We start from the raw sequence: 16,536 nt of genomic DNA, 5'->3' as shown, positions 1-16,536 counted from the left end.
GACAGATGAAGAATTGAGATAATGGCCTGCTCTTGCAGATTTAATTGTGGTGAAGATAGCTGAGGTTGCTGAGCTGCAAGCGAAGTATTATGGTGCTGTGGTCAGGTTGTCTCCAGTATCCACAATATCCATGATGCTGACCCAGTGTTTCTGCACTCTGTTGTACTCTGCACTATAGAAGCACTGTGATAAAATGGGCTTTTTCCTGATCATAAAATAAGTCCTGGCCCATTTATTACTGGAAGATTTTTAAATTATGTTTTTCGCTTATTAAAAATCTGTCCATTCTTCTGAGAAATTACTTTTTTTTTGACAAGTTCCTGCTTTTTTTAACTCGTTGTGCTAAGAAGTGTGTCATAATTCAGTATCTTAATTTCTAGAGCTTTACCTAATACTTGCTACCAAAATCCTGCCCTCCTTTTTTTTTTCCCCAGACAATTCCCTTGCCGTGGAAATGATCTGTGGTTTCCCCATATTCTCCCCTTCTTAGTGTAGCTAGAGCATCACTATAGGTGGTGTTTTCTTTCTCTTCTCCTCCAGCGATGTCATAGCTATTTTTATTAACCTAATTGACTTATTTTCATTGTACAAACTATTCTCTCTCATTTTCAAGCACAATGTAATTTCACTTCTCTACATCTCTGCTCTGCTTCTTGCTCTGTTAACTCTCCTCCCTTTCACCGTTTGGCTTTATATCTTCTTTTACCATGTTTCCTGTGCTTGAAATAAGCTTTCATGATCCAGACTGCCAAACAGGATATTGTCAGGCCCAAAACATATATTGTATCATCATACTAGTGCCTCTGTTGAGCTGTCTTGATCTCAAGCATTTCATATTTCATTAAAAATAGGAAGAAAAGAAATGCCTCCAACTGCAGTGATTTTTCTAAAAGATTTTGAAAATATGAGGTGCAAGCCATGGTGGCAGATCATAGAGCAGCCCTGCTTGTGTTATGTTTCTCAGTGAAAAGGAACCAATTCTGCATAGCATATGGAATGATATCTTAAATATCTGTACAGCCAGCTGGTAGAATTACTTTATTTTCATCTATCAAATTCACAGTCGTACTTTTGTGAGTAAAATTTAGAAGAGTATCTGGGCTAATGACTTGCCCAATGTTCCTTTTCAGATCTTTTCTAAGTTCTCTTCTGGAGCGATAATTTTTCAGGCTGGTATCAATGAATAAAATAATTCATATTAGTTTATGAAGAAAGTCAGTGAAAAGAATGAGAAGGTAAAATGATCCTGTCCTTAGAAAAACATCTTAAATGACCACATAAGGCTAAAAAAAAAAATATTGGTGCATAACTTAAACTCAGATATTTTGTTGGGAAGACAGACTGGAGCTGAACAGGATGCAGACATGCTTTAGGACAGTTAGGTAAAATTTTGCCCAGCAAAGGCAAGTGCTTTGTATAGGCATAAGCAGTGCTTTTTCTACAGAATGTTATTCCACGTTGCTTGATGTTTGGCTGTTTTAAGTTGACTTAATAATCTTGGTTTTCAACTGCTAGGTCTCTTTTACATGCTGTTATCAAATGGCTGTCCGCTCTCTCTCATTTTGTTTTATTCAAAGGATAGGTGAAAAGTTATCCAGCATTTGAATTAGAAAATTAATGGCTGCATCTTAAAGATAAGATTCTTTCTAAATGTGGTACTATACTTGGAGTGTTACGGTTCATATCTGAATAGATTTCGTTTCATTTCACTTCTTGCTGTTCCTTTAGCATGTTTAGCATTGTGGCATCCCTTGGTGCACAAGAGACTTGCCCAGCTCTTCTCCAAGGACATTGATGTCTTCTGCCAAGTCTATACCTTAAAAAATAGCTTTACAGGCAAAGGCATCTCCCTGTTTGAGTGTCCTTTATAAAACATTGTTCTCTCATTAATTGCCCCTCCACAGCTGACCTCACGACTGAACTTTAATGGTTACAAGAAGAAATATTGTTGTTGGGACTGAGAAACTGCTTACTTCTTTGTGTCCAGATTTGGCACTGACAAATTAAAACAGGACTATCGCTAGTATTAGCTCATCAGTTTGGTTTAGTTTGGTTTTGTGAGCTGTTTGGTGATTTTTGTTTGAATGAGGTGACATCGTCCGGGTATTCTGTAGTAAAAAGTGAAGTTATTTGTTTTTACTGATTATAAATGTTATTCTAATTTTAAGTGAATTAGTTTTTTGTTAAATGTTTCCACATACACTTCAGTAAATGTAGTACCAGCAATAGATCATTCTGAAACAGGACACCTTTCTGCTGAATTCTCCAGGAATCTTCTATCAGGTGTCTGACACATCCTTAATCTGATGCTCAGGCTTGTCATTTGAATCAATAGTATACTAGAGAGGATGTCTTCAGCGTGCAAGGCTATTGCTCTAGAAGGTATTTGAAAAATAAATTCAGATCTTATGTCCAACCACAAACTCCAGGAGCACCAATCTTTCATTTATCTCTCTTTCTGTCTGTAAACAGTTGGTTAAATTGTTGATTAAAGAGAATTAGCTGAATCACACTCAAGTCAAAATGGATATGTATAAACTACATAAGCAAATTCTCTTGTTTCCTGGAAAGTGACAGCTAATGTCAGCATTTCATAAAATGCAAAATTAGTCTACCTTACCTATTAAAATTATCATTTCTTGGTCTCTTTGTAGAGCAGCTTGAAACCCTTTTTTTGTTACACATTTTTTTATTAATGAAGAATGCAGGATTAATGAAGAATACTACCAATTTTTATTAATGAGGAATGATTTCTACTGAAATATTAAGTATTTATGTTATGAATATCATCTGTGTATGTTAAGCCTTCTGATGGGAACATTTAAACATAAATATATATTTACATAGGACATGTTTTTTCAATGTTGTGTTAGTATGGTATAGTTTTGGGAAGATTTTAAGAAACACCAAGCTTGAATTGTTATTTTAAACTGCCTGTAGTCTGAACAAAGATAAATAAATCTAGTACTTTTATTACTGCTAGGATGTAGTCTGAGTAGCTTACTAAGGTTTTGATTTATTTACCAGTACTGTAAGTAGATTCTGACTTCATTTTAGATCTCAGACCTCACTGTAGTGTCTATAGAAGCTATAAAATATTTCAGTATATAAAAGTAACCTCAAATGTCTCAATAATTATTTAAAGTAAGGATAAACCTACCTTTATTGCAGGTTATTTTCTTTAAGGGTTGTCTGCTTCTGTAATAGTTCTGGAAATTTCACTGTGGCTGGAGAACTTTTCTCATAAAATAGAATTTGGTATATAGTTTTGTAATTATTTCACACAATGGTTTGTTATAAGACTTAAGATGCTTGAAATATACTTTAATGAATTAAGAGACATGGATTTATTTTCAAATAAAACAGCAGCTAAAATCAGAACAAAAAAATCCGGGAAGATAGGCTCAACAATAAGTATATATGAAAAGTTTTCATTTTGCAAGCTTTGTTCCTTCCAGGAGTCTCTAAGGACATCACATGCACAGGCTCTTAGAGTGGTGCAATTAAATACAAGGCAGAAATGACACAGTACTGGTCAGAGCAACGCTGAGTAGCGATGGCAGTTAGTTTGCTTCCAGAATGAAACAGTATTGCACAAAATTGGGATAAAAAGTGAGAACTTTTTGACTAGACGTGTAGCTGTTACTGAGAACTTGTTTTTTAGGTAGAATTCTATCATGAGCAATACTGTTCTTGATAACATTTTTATTAGATTTTTAAAATAGAAATCTGGACATAGCATAGAAATGTTTCTAGAAGAAAGGAAAATCATATGAAGTCTGTCTAAATGTACGTTTGTCCTCTTGAGTCTGAGCTTCTACAATTTAACAATTTCTATATGAAAGCAGATTATGGAGGATTTTTTTGGTCTTCCTAAAATGCTTCTGAGCAACCATCCTAACTTGTCTTATGTTTCTGGAAGAGAGGTGGGAAGTTTAGGAAGCATTACGTAATGTATGTGTACCTAAGCAATAAGAGACTTGGACATCTGCAAAACGACAGTTGTGTGAGCTATACAGGTAATTGCTAAAAATTGAAAGAACATTAGAAGTATGGACATAAATCGAAACTTTACTAGGATTTGAGAAGAATATGAATATATGAAAATGCCAGTTTTAAAAAGAAAGACATATATATCAGGGATATATTTTCTTAGTTTTTTAACAGTGCTCTTAGTTCAAGACTGTTCAACTTAAAGCCATTAAGATGAAGAAAATTAATGTAGTAAATATTTTCTAGTACTTGTATTTTTGAGGAGGAGGGGGTCAATACTTGCTGCCAAATCTTTCAAATCACAGTATTTTTTGAAATACAATATTTCTTGAAAACTTAGTCTTTGATTCTTTATGAAGAGGTGGGCAGTGATCCTGTAAATGTGGATGATGTGTCTCAGGTTTTCTTGTAAATCCCCAGAGATTGTGTGTTGTGGTTACTTCTGCCTGAATGACTTCAAAAGAACACTACAGGAAAACAAGTTCAGTAACAGTAGAAGAGATCAACTGGAAATGAGAATGCTAATTGCATGTGAATTGCATGGAATGAAAGCCACTAATTTCTATAGGTAGACCATAAAATTTAGGGCTGAAGAGCTGAGAGCACTACACAGAAAGAGCATGTACAGGCCATGGATAAATGAGGTCAAAGGCTCTAAGATGCAAACACCTATTTTCCTTCACCCTGTGCTGGGAAACAGTTTTACCTTGGCTTTTACAGCACTGGTCAGTTGTCTTCTCTATTGCATTCTTTGACTGCGTACTAGTTGAGAGTTCTGCTATTCCTATGGAAACCAAGATATTGAAGCCAATCTTGCAAGAGGCTTTAGGAAGAAGTGCTCTAAGTTCAGACACCACTTTGCTTTCAGTCAAAATGTCTGATAGTCAGAACTGGCCTCAAGTTGTACTGATGTACTTGGCTGATGTATTGCCTAAGATGCTTTGCCAGACAGATGAACATGTTCAGCTTGGAAACTGGTAAATAAGGTTTCTTTTCAGCTGTCTGAGGGTTTCTCTCCAGTTGAGTGTTTTACTTTTGAGTCTAGGATGCTGCTAACAAAGTTGCTAAAAGGGTACTTTGTGAGATTAAACCCAGTGTCAAAATCAGTGATGTTTTTGCCATGGTTGACTTGAAAGGATTAGCAAAACATCACGTATTTAAATCCGCCACTGGTTTGTTAGATAGAAGACATGGTATCATCCTTGTCCATGCAGAGGTAATAAATAGCTTACAGAATTTTTTTTTCAAAGCTGTAGTTCAGTGGATGACTGTTAAGGGTTATATCTAAAACAATAATTCTAAAGATTTTCTTTTGCTTACTTTTTCAGTTACATTTTTAATCAAGGAGTTACCTGCTTGGTTTTGCTCAAATTAAGACTACGCTTGATTTCAAGTTTTCTTGAATTAAACTTGGCCAGCTGTGATTGAAGTTGTTCCAGAGCTAGAAGAAATACTGATTTGACTCCCTATAATTAATAAGGTTTACATTGTTATGTTTTATCTGTCTGTTCAGAGATGGGTTGTTTCCATTCACTTTATTTGCAGTTACTCTGCAGCAGCTTTTCTGAGGATGCATGTGGAAATCAAGTCTTCTGACTATCATCTGCCAGCCGATTAGGGAGTGCAGAGAACAAGAAGGAGCAGTTTCTCTACTACCTCTGCTGATGTTATTTATAATGTAGTTAGGATAGACTACTACGGTGAGTAGACAGTATGCAGAAAAAATGAGCTAAGAATTATTATCTTTAGTGTCTAATTCTTGCCTAGCATACCAAGTGTATGCCCCAAAGGTTGAGGGAAGTATTTGAAAGGATTGAGAATGTCCTTATAACTGTTACGTTGAGTAGAAACACTTTAGTGTAGTTGTTCTGTAGGACATTGCAATCAGATTGATGAATACAATCACCTTACTTTAAATTTATGAAATAATTTGATTTATTCACCTTCTCTTTTGGTGTATTTTCATTCAACAGTAACAGTATTTTTGCGCCTGCTATGTTTTAATGAAGAATGATTGATCCAACTGTTAAGATTTATAGATAAAATAGAATTTCCTTCCCTGGTTTACATATCAAAATCTTATTTATTGTGGAAGAGATGAGGAAGAAAGTTATTGGGAGCAATTGAAATTTAAAATATATGAAAATGTATGATTATTTAAACATATTCAAAATTTTACATAAACTTTTTCATGAGCTTATTTGCTCAAAGAAGAATAGTTGTGTATTGAACTTATATGGCAATATAGCACATGATAACCAGAGAGGCAGCGTGCTGTTTTGATGGTGACTTTACTCATTTTAACTAGAAATTGAGGTTCTAATAGCTATACCGATTTTATTTTATTTTCTTCAGGAAAAAAAAAATTACTGATATTCAAGGAGTGTAAGGACGGTGCAGTTATATACGTTTAAAGGGTAGCTCTTAAGGGTAGCTCTTACAGGTCTTACAGATGTTGTAACCAGGCAATATTAATTCAGTTTCATTGTATTAGAAATCAAGACGTTTCACTATTTCATGCATAGACAATTTTTCAAAACACAAGTGTTGTTAATTTACAACTCTGCATAATTTTTATTTGCAATTTAATTAATATATATCTACTTGCTAGTCTCTATTTTAATAACTTTTGAAAAATTCTTGTCAGATTTCTGGCAGTTAGCTGGTAATATAAGCATATAAAAATGCTCCTTCTGATGTATGGATTTCATTTGCTTTTAGAACAGTATTCTGTTCCTATATATATAAAAAATTGGAAGTATGATAGTCACAGCTTCTGTTTTTGTAAGTGCTTAGTGTGTTCCCTGAAAAGCTACTAAAACTGGCAGGTGTTGGTGACAGAAAGTCCTTCATATGCTCCATGTCATCCTCAGTTGTTTCTGATGTTCTGAGAATGTGCTTCTTCTCAAAGGGATACTAATAGATGAAACAACCTCTAAAGAAACCATGTTCACAGATCCTTTTCTTCACAAAGTTATTAAAATTCTTGGGTTTTGAAAATTTGTGACCAAGTTGATCTCTGGGGTAAAGCATCTTCTCTTCAGTATCTACTTGCTGGAAAGGGAGAGAGTGGGTATGCATGTTTGTGTATATAGTAAGATTATCTTCTGTACGATTGAGTAGGTCAAAGACAGCAGTTTCTACTTTGTGAACATAAGCAGGTTAAATTCAGTTGCCATTTTTATTTTAAAAGGGGAAGCTCATGGATATGTTTATCTTTTAAAGGCTTAGCTAGCAATTAAGGAGTTCAAGTTTTTTGACTTTCACTGCTTCTTGAAAGCATCTGACAGCAAAGAGCTGTTCTCAGCTTTGGCTGTAGCGTTAGTGCTAATCTGTTGGCAAAGTGTGCTAACGTAGTGCAAAGTCGCTGCTATATTCTGCTTGGGTTTTAAGGTAAAATCTAAATGGCACTCATGTTCATATTTTACCCTAGTGAGTGTCTGAGTGCACAATACAATTTATTATTTGTCAATGTATAGATTTATACTGACTTTAGAAACTTCTATGTCAGTATTAAAGTATAGATAATTTTGTGTTTCAGACATGAGCAGCAATTAAACTTCATGTAAGTCCTGATTACTTTTAAGGAGTCCTGGGTTTAAAAGGTTTAATATCTAATCTGACTGTTAAAAAATCATAGCAATCTATTTCACTTTTTTTGTTATCTTAGTATAAGAACTCGTATATTTGGGGCAGAATGTGCTTCTCTGGAAGAGCGTATCAGTGGCCTGGTATCACGCTGAATTTCCATGTACCTTTCCAGCTCTTGCTCTCCCCCAAACTGGGTCTAAACCAAAGGAGCAGTGTGCATGTGTGAATATATAGGTTATAACCTGTGATACAATTTGTTTTCCTGCTCTCAGGCTGTTGTTATCTACCCAGCTATAATTTATTAAAAATGATTTATGAATTTAAAAAAGAAAATGAAAACATCAATAATATTTAAAGACAACAGAAGTATAATCACTGCCAATGCTACAGTTGTGTAGTATTAGAAAAGCAAACTTGCTTTAACTTTGCAATTAATTCAAGTATAATAATTTTGTGGTGTTCTATTCATGAGAGAGTAAAAATAACTGAATATATATATTATATTCCTCTGAAGAGGAGTTATTGATTGCCCGATAGTCTCTCTTATTAGAAAGAATACTGGGAAAATTGTGCTAAAAAGTCATACATAAGTGCTACTTAATTAATAATTACTATATTTCAAAAATAAAAATTTAATAAGCTAATAAATTATTAAAACATGGTGGGATGTATAATTATCAGATCTCCAAAATCCCTACTGCCATGGATGGTGAACTTGCTGCACTGTTACTCATTCTCTGTTGCCTTTGAATGCACCCCTTTAAACAGGTCGACCTTCACGCTTCTGCTTTTGAGGGGACTTTTATTTTCCATTTGCCTGCAGTCTTCTGTGCGCTGGCTGACCGGGCTTAGTTACTGCAGATTCTCTCTGTCAGGAGCTGTGGTCAATAGTTAATGCCTGATTTTGATAAATCTCGTCTTAACAGTACAGAAACAGCAAGGAACAAGGCGCAGAAGAGTTTTAATCAATGAAATAGTCTTTGGAATCGTAACATTGCATAGTTTTGGGGTATTCAATAACATTTTTGAATACTGGTAAATAATGTTTTAAATAGAAGGAAAAGTAGCTGAGAGAAGTAGCCTATTTGACCTCAGTAGCATGCAAGAATTTAAAATTAGTTTCTAAGGGATAAATATGTAAACTTAAATAGAAAATTGTGTAAAATGTGCACCACACTGCCAGCAGTAGGTTCTTCAAGACTAACCAGATATTTTGCTAGCTGATTTTCTAGAAATAAATGGAATAGATTGCCTTTTTAGGCCTGTACGGAAATATTTACTGTAGTGCTAGATAGAAAATTGCAAGTTAAATGGGAAATTAGGACACAAAATATAAGGCTATGATAAAGAATTTGATAATGAGATGAAAACAAATACAGTTGAAATATGAACTGTAAGATCAGAAGGAGTATATTAGAATTCCTCACCAGTTGCACTTGAATGTAGTATTAGTCAGTGCTTTTCATTAACAAACTTAGCAACACAAGTAGTATTTTTTTCTAAGGATACTTCAGAGTGACACAAAATTAGGTATTATTGTCAGTCAAAGACAGGATTGGAGTGTCTGGGATGCCAGTAGTACAAGAATACTGGAAGTAATTGAAGTGGTTGGAAATATGATAGTCCAAAATGCAAGTCTGTGTGCGAAGGTGGGAGAGCAGAACAATTTATTCTATGTATTATGTATTTATTATTTGCAAATGACTGAAAAGGACATCAGTGTGCTAATTGATCAGAGAATGTACTTAACTGCTGAGAAAAATGCAATTTTTTGTATATCTGATAAGATATTTGCACTAGCAATGGAAAAGTGTCATTGCCGTTCAGTAGGCTACTTAGTGGGACCTCTTCTAGGACACTCTGTAATCTCTGCTTGCTTGTGTTCAAAACAAATGAGTTCAGACTAGAATGAGTGAAGAGAGCTGCTGATAGTTTGGGGTGTATCCTTTGTTATTGACATAAAAAGACCAATGCTCGTTTAGGTTTTAAAACCTGCATTGTACTTTCATGGGTAGAAAGCGTGAAGTGTGTATGTGGGGATGTCTAAAAAAAACCCAGCAAACAAAACATAAAAAACCCAGCCCGAAACTGAGAGAAATGGGGAAAAAAATCCAAACCACCGTAATTCTACTTCAAGGAAAACTCTAGGATTTTTTTTAAAAAAGGATTAGATGTCCTTACTCCCTATGGTGCTGTAGGATTGGATTTAGTAACCTGGAGGGTCAATTTTAACCTTCAGTTCTAATTTGTGGTTTATATGTAAATATTTCTAAGGCTTTCTGTTCTGCTAGAAGTATATGACCTGACTGCATCTTCCATGCTTATGACTGTTGGCAATGAAGAGCCCTTAAAAACCACCTCCTTTGTAAGGATCACTTTTAAATTGTATTACGTTCTTTTAGTCTGTCTGTTCCCAGTACTGGGAAAGCAGGTATGTAATTTTGAATTGGAGCCAAAGTAGCATCTTCACGGTTTAACAGCTTGGCATCCTTTTTAAGGACTCCTGCTGTGTTTACCAGGAGGTGCTGGGCTGCCTTTTTCCTGGTTCTCTAGCAACCCTTACAGCCAACTAAATCTTCACAAGCCTATTGTAGGTATTCCAAAGACCAAGCGTAGCTGTGCTGTAACAGTCAGTAGTCAGCTCATGTGCACTACATTATAAATTATTACGAATCAGTCTTTCAAGTAATGTTAAATATTTCAGATGGATTAGAATTGTTACGCTTTTTGAAAATGTGGTCTCAGCAATGAATAGGGAAATAAGTAATTTTTCTCTATGTATTGGCCTCTTTTAACCCACTGACAATAAGGGGATGGTAGCCTATCTATGGATGTGCTTTTGATGCTTGGAGAGGTGCACATATTCCTCTGACTCTTAGCCTTATCTTGTATAGCTCAGTTCCTCCCTTTATGAAATGGTGTTGTATTTATCTACCTATGTATTATGTTTTTAAAATCCAAAGATGAAAAGTGCAACCTCAGAGGTATACCAACACTACAGGGTAGGAGAAGTGGTTAGTCAGAGCGTAGAAGCACATGTTTATATAATGACCAATTTAACTTACCAAGAAATAGCAGGATGAGAAGGGAAATAAATTTTCACAGAGCTGTGTGTCATGTCAGCAGAATGTTTCTGGAAGTCAGGTGAACTCTTTAAAGCAATCTTGTATGTCTCTGAAATATATAAAAATTTGCTATGCAAAATACTCAATGTCATTCATCATTATGTGCCCAGGAGACTTTTATTTGGGGTTCTGCAAAATTTAGTTTTATTACCCCCTTCTTGATTGTTGGTGCATAATAAATGGCAACCTGGACTACAGTGAAACTGATAATGCTGTCATTCATTTAGGATTTAGATGAAATAGTACTATTTCCCCCTTCTAGTTATCCTTCCCATTTCTTCTAGAACAACATCTGGTACAGGAGATGAATATTGATATACTGAGCCTTTAGCTGTACAAAATGGAAGTAATATAAGGAAAAAAGAATATTAACAGATTAAGTGGGTTAATTCCCTTTCTATTAATAAGTGTGTCTACTGTCTTTTGGTGTTATCTGTAGTTTGGAAAAGTGTTTGGATCCTTATCTACTTAATGAATATCTGGAGATGTCTGTGATGAAACTTTGTTTCAATATATGCACACTTGGTATTAAGGTGATAATAACTCCTCCATTTCAGATGGTGTTTTATTTTACGTAACAACAGCCAGTAATCCAGGTTTTTACATTTTTATGTTTTATATAATGTTACTTTAAATGTCCCCATTGCTGTTACAGACCTTGATTTTCAGTTCACAGAAAGAAAATTTTATACATTTTACAGGAACTATACTCAATTTCTTTTCAGTTCTGAATCAGAAAAGCATCAGATTTTAGCCAGCTAAGAGAAGGAGAGGAAGTGAGATGTTACTAGTAAGTATTAATCACAGTTGTTCTTTTATCTCATGATAGCTGAGCAGTGATCCTGACTGCCATTGCTGGCATCGCCAGGCTTCTGCCAAATGTAGCAGAGCACTGTACATGACCTCTGCTGGCAGTTTAAGCTGTCTGTGTCTCAGAGGGGACATGCATAATATCTCACAGTTGAGGAGAGAATATCCTGTCACCTGGTAAGAAGTTTAACACTCATGTATCCTAAGAAATTTCTAGAAGAACTTTGCTTACATGAAGAATAAAACCTTTCACAAGAAACAGGATTAACTACAGCAATTTTATGTTATCTCTGTGTTAGTCTAAGATTTAAGCTTTAACAGTGTGTCTTGGAATGTATTAAATTATCTACATGTATTGAAAAGGTAAATTAAAAAATCCATTAACAACTCTGAATCTTTCTTATACTGCTAGATATCATGTGAGGAACAAAAATGTCTGCCAAATCCTCTTTTTCTTTTGGGTGCTGGAATATTTGCACAGCTGTATTTTTATGATAGTGTTTTCTGTGTTAGGTTGGTTGGTCTATTGTGCTACCTATTACCAAAGAGCCAGCTAGCAGAGGTGGGTAACATTATTTAAACCTTCCCAACAGTAATAAGAAAATATGATTGCTCTAAATGTTGCTGTACAATTGAACTGTTTTGGACAATGGACAATTAGGAGTCTGTGGCTGCCTGTTTGTTTGGGGGAAGGCTGAAACCTGGCCCAGAGGGGCTTTAGATGTTAGAGTGGCTTTGCAGTGATGCTGGAATCCCTCTCTTTCCCTATGCCTGTATGCCCATGTTAGGTTCAGTCACATACTAGATCTCCTGTTCTCCTTTAGTTTGCTAGGGAAGAAGAGGACTGCCACTGATCTAAGGAAAGGAAAAAGAAATGTTCTTTCCCTAATCTTCCCACTGCTGAGTGAAGGTACTGTGGGCTGAGTTCTGAGGAAGTCTTTGAAACAGAGGCACAGGGCGACTGGGCGAGTTAGAGCAGGACTGTGCTGTGTAGAGTGGCATGATGTGAAGTGTGAGGCTAATATTTTTAGTGCATTGGTAATACAACCATCAGTAATTTCAGTGTCAACCTAGAATTAGAATCATAACAACACTGTTATCAGTACAGAGCTTGTTTTTTCTTCAGTCTTTCACTTAGGTGACCATTTGGGGTGGATTGACCTTGGCTGGTTGCCAGATGCCCACCCAGCTGCTCTCTCACTGCCCTTCCTCAACAGGCCAGCGAGAGAAAATAGATTGAAAAAGCTGCTTTAGATGGGTGAAGAAATAAACACATTGTCTTGTAGGCCTGGAAAAGTAGGTAGAAAAGAGTTTACTGGCAATTTTCCGCTGGAACCTGTTCCTGGCAATAGAATCATATTGAAAATACTAGACAGTTTTTTTCTGAATGAATTTGCAGTTTGGGGGATAACTCTTTCAATTTCAGGGATAATCTGAATTCTGGTAAATTCATTGATTCCAGCTAAGATGTTTCTCCCATCGCTCTTTTCTCTATTGAAACATTCAGGAAAGGAAAGTTTTTCTGACTGCTTAGCAGTTAAACTGGGGGTCCAGAACTTTCTTGAAAGTCATTACTTGGTGGCAGAGCAGTGATTGCTTATTGCACTATGTCTACCAAAAAATGTGTTATACTCCATTGCAGTTAGTATATGTGGCTGAAATTTTGAAATAGCAGAAGTATTTCTTCTGAATATGCTGAAGCTAGTTGTCAGCTGTTCTCTGAAACTGTGCTGTAGTTTGCATATGGAGTTGAGTCTTTTGGCTAAAAATAATTTTAATAGAATAGAATGGAATTTTAAGAATCAGCATTGGAATGGTAAATTTTGGCTACCAGGAACTGAGTTTTCTGTACCAGTATTTAATCCTGTTTGCTCATAATGTTTTCACAGTGTAACAGAATCATTTCAGAGACACTTGTCAATGTTAAGAGACCATGGACTGACCCAAAGCGCTTCATGATGCCCAGGAATCTTTAGGCCAATGAAGTGCATCTTCTATGAGTAAAAACTAGCAAGCTTAAAGACTTGTTATACACAAGAATTTTATAAAAATGAAGGAATTTGGCTAGTAACTGCTTTTCAGATTAAGCATACTTTTTCCCCCTCCACCTAGTAAGACCTAAACCAAATCTGCCTTCAAGGCATGTTGATACATTGCATATTTACAAACTTAAGCAGTAATCAGTTGAAGGTGGGGAATTTTTCCTTTGTCATTAATAGGGATGGTATTATTTTCCAACAAGTGAAAGGAACACAGCAATGTTCATGGTATTACTAAAGAACAGAACAGCAGTCAGAAGCAGGAGCATGAATAAGATCATTACAAATAAGTAATGTTAAGTACAGGTGTTTTCTGTGGTGGTGTTTTAAAAAATTCTTAAATCATTTGGAAGAAGCAGAATCCTTTGTGTTTCAGAATAAGGGGATTTATTACAGATTCATTTCCTAAGGAAAGGGATTTGTTGGTGGCTAAGCATGCAACAGAATAATATAGTAGTAACTGGTGGAAAAATGTGTAACAGTGAAAATAAAATACAGTATAGGGAAAGAAACTCTAATAATAAAAGTGCATGTTTCCTTAGTTTTATGTATTATTTTAACTTTACTTCTTCTTTTCAGCTAATTCATTCAAAAAGCATGATATACTTGTAAATCTTCCAATAAGTATCCATCAACAAGAGAAAATCAATTTTTTTTTCTTTCATGTGTATGCATGCACATTGAACAGGAAATACTGAAAACAAACCAAATGCATTATCCTCTGCGATGGAGAACAGCAGCTGTATTTCTTCCAAGACTAATATTCTGTCAAGTTGTTTAATGTTGTCTTCCCAGAGTCAAATTTCCAACCACATCATAATACACTGCCATTTTATGCTAGTTTTTTTTTCTTTTTTAATGAGTTTTGCAAATTCTTATATTTACCTGTAAAATATAATGGCAATAATGAGAAGTTTTCTCATCCCTAACTCATTCCCAACTTTATCATGAATTCATTCTTAGTGTGTTCTGAGTGGATTAGTAGCTGTGCAGACATTATGCTGTTCTGCCTCTGTACTTCAGTGTATGCCTTGATGCGTGTCTGTGTATTAAAGGGACAAAATCCTAAGGTTATGCTTCCCCTGACACCCAGCAGAAGCAAGAGTATTAGTCACTCACTACTCACTGTGAATGCTGTTGAAGAGTACTGTAGCCATGCTGTCCCTGGCAAGGGAAGTTCGCATTTTCAGACAGGTTTGTGGTAAGGTTTTTTGACAGACTTTTCTCGTAGGCTTTCACTGAAGAGCAGGGACCGATGACAATAAACTGTAGAAGCAGGAAGAGGTTATTTTGTCAGAGATCATTCATGATTTGCTTTCCCTGTTTTGTATTTTAAAATAGAATACTATAACAGGAAAAAAAAATCACATTCATTTATTTTAGGTGTGCTTGGTGATATCCATTCTGCCCACATAAAGCTCAGCTCTTACAGTAACATATGTAAAGTCTGCCCTTCCAGTGTTTATGGCTGCTATGGAAAACGAAACTAGAATATTTTTATGCCCTGGCACTGGATACTGTGGGGGCCTCTGGAATCCTTTGGCCCATCTCCACCCTACCATTCTGCTGACAAAGTGATTCGCAATTCTGAGTCTTATAATGTACAGAATTGCCCCCATTCATTAGCACTGCTAGCACTTGTCTATTTGGCTACCTTTTTTTTCATTTTTTTTCCAAAGGCAGTCTAAAGAGACTAAGTTAATGTACCGGATTTATAAAAGAATTGTAGCAGACTGAAATATGTTGATTTGCAGGAAGTTCCATAAGCAGAAGAATCCAAAGGCATGACTTGTATTGATTTGAGTGTCACCTTCCCTGTGTACATTGTCTAATAAAGCTTCATCAAATGCTGCAGCTTTTCCCTGAGTGGCAGGAATTAGTACAATTTCTCTTCTTTTCTGAGCTTTCTATTTTCATTATATTTATGCGTAATTGATACTTTTAATTAAACTGTTAATAGGTAAAATTGACAAAAACTAATATTTTGGGAAACAGTGGGAGACAGTGAGCAAAACTGGGAGACAGCACACTCCTTTCTCTTTAGGAAAGGTTAGAAGTTAGAGTGGGGAAAGAATAGGGATGTTTAAAACATGGTCACACAAGCTAGTTCCAGATGTTTTGCTTTAATGAGTTATTGCTCCAGCTGTTACTGGTCCTCGACTGAAACGTAACTGCTGAAGGTGGTTTGAAAAACCTACTAGATTTTGTACTGAAGTGGAAGCATCAAAATGTCGTATGTAGCATCTCAGTTGCATGGAGAATAACCTCCAAACAAGAGGCAGTAGCAAGTCGAGGCTAGCTATACCTTAAATCACTACAGCTGCTTCATGATTGTATGATTATATCTTTGATTTTTGACTGGCTTCTTCAATAATTTGAGAAATAAAACTTGTTTGCTTTGGCATCCACCCTCAGTTATTAGTCACAGCAGCATTTCTACGTTATTTCTTCTGAAAAACGAGTAAGTCCAGAGTGGTAAGTATTTTAACTGTGTTACAAAGCTAGCTGCCCCATCCGTTTATCATGCGTACAGTATATCAAAACTCATATACAGTTCCAAATTTAAAAATGTAAGAAACAATCAGTTTTCCATATATTTGTTACTCATTCAGATGAGTACATTTTACCTCTCTGAATCATTCCCTGTTATTTTTCTTACTTTCATTTTGAAAATTGTAATCTTTCGTCATGTTTAGTTTTATTTCTCATCTGATAACTGTCTGTCTTGCTGAAACCAGCATGTAATGGTCTTTTTTCAGTTCTTACATGATGTTTATTGAGGTTAAACTGTCAAGAAACTCTGTCAATATTGCAGAATTTTGATATTACTGAACTCTGTCTTACACACTCCACTAATGGAAGATTTGTATCTTCCAAGTAGCAAAACAGACTTAAAAATCAAGAGCTAATGTTTTTTAACAAAAAATCTTCATTAGATGTTTCCAAAGAGCTGTTTTGGTGGTTTTTTTCAGGCACTG

At 35.5% G+C, this 16,536-nt stretch overlaps 1 protein-coding gene across 3 annotated transcripts in view; it reads left to right on the top strand.

The window, feature by feature from the left end:
* INVS (inversin) overlaps positions 1-16,536 on the top strand; it is a 100,343-nt gene that overhangs the window by 26,903 nt on the left and 56,904 nt on the right. The gene's annotated exons all lie outside the window — the stretch shown is intronic.

The sequence above is a fragment of the Nyctibius grandis genome, chromosome 3 (assembly GCF_013368605.1).
Source record: "Nyctibius grandis isolate bNycGra1 chromosome 3, bNycGra1.pri, whole genome shotgun sequence".
NCBI lineage: Eukaryota > Metazoa > Chordata > Aves > Nyctibiiformes > Nyctibiidae > Nyctibius > Nyctibius grandis.
The sequence above is the reverse complement of the archived record's forward strand: the minus strand, read 5'-3'. Positions and strand labels throughout refer to the sequence as shown.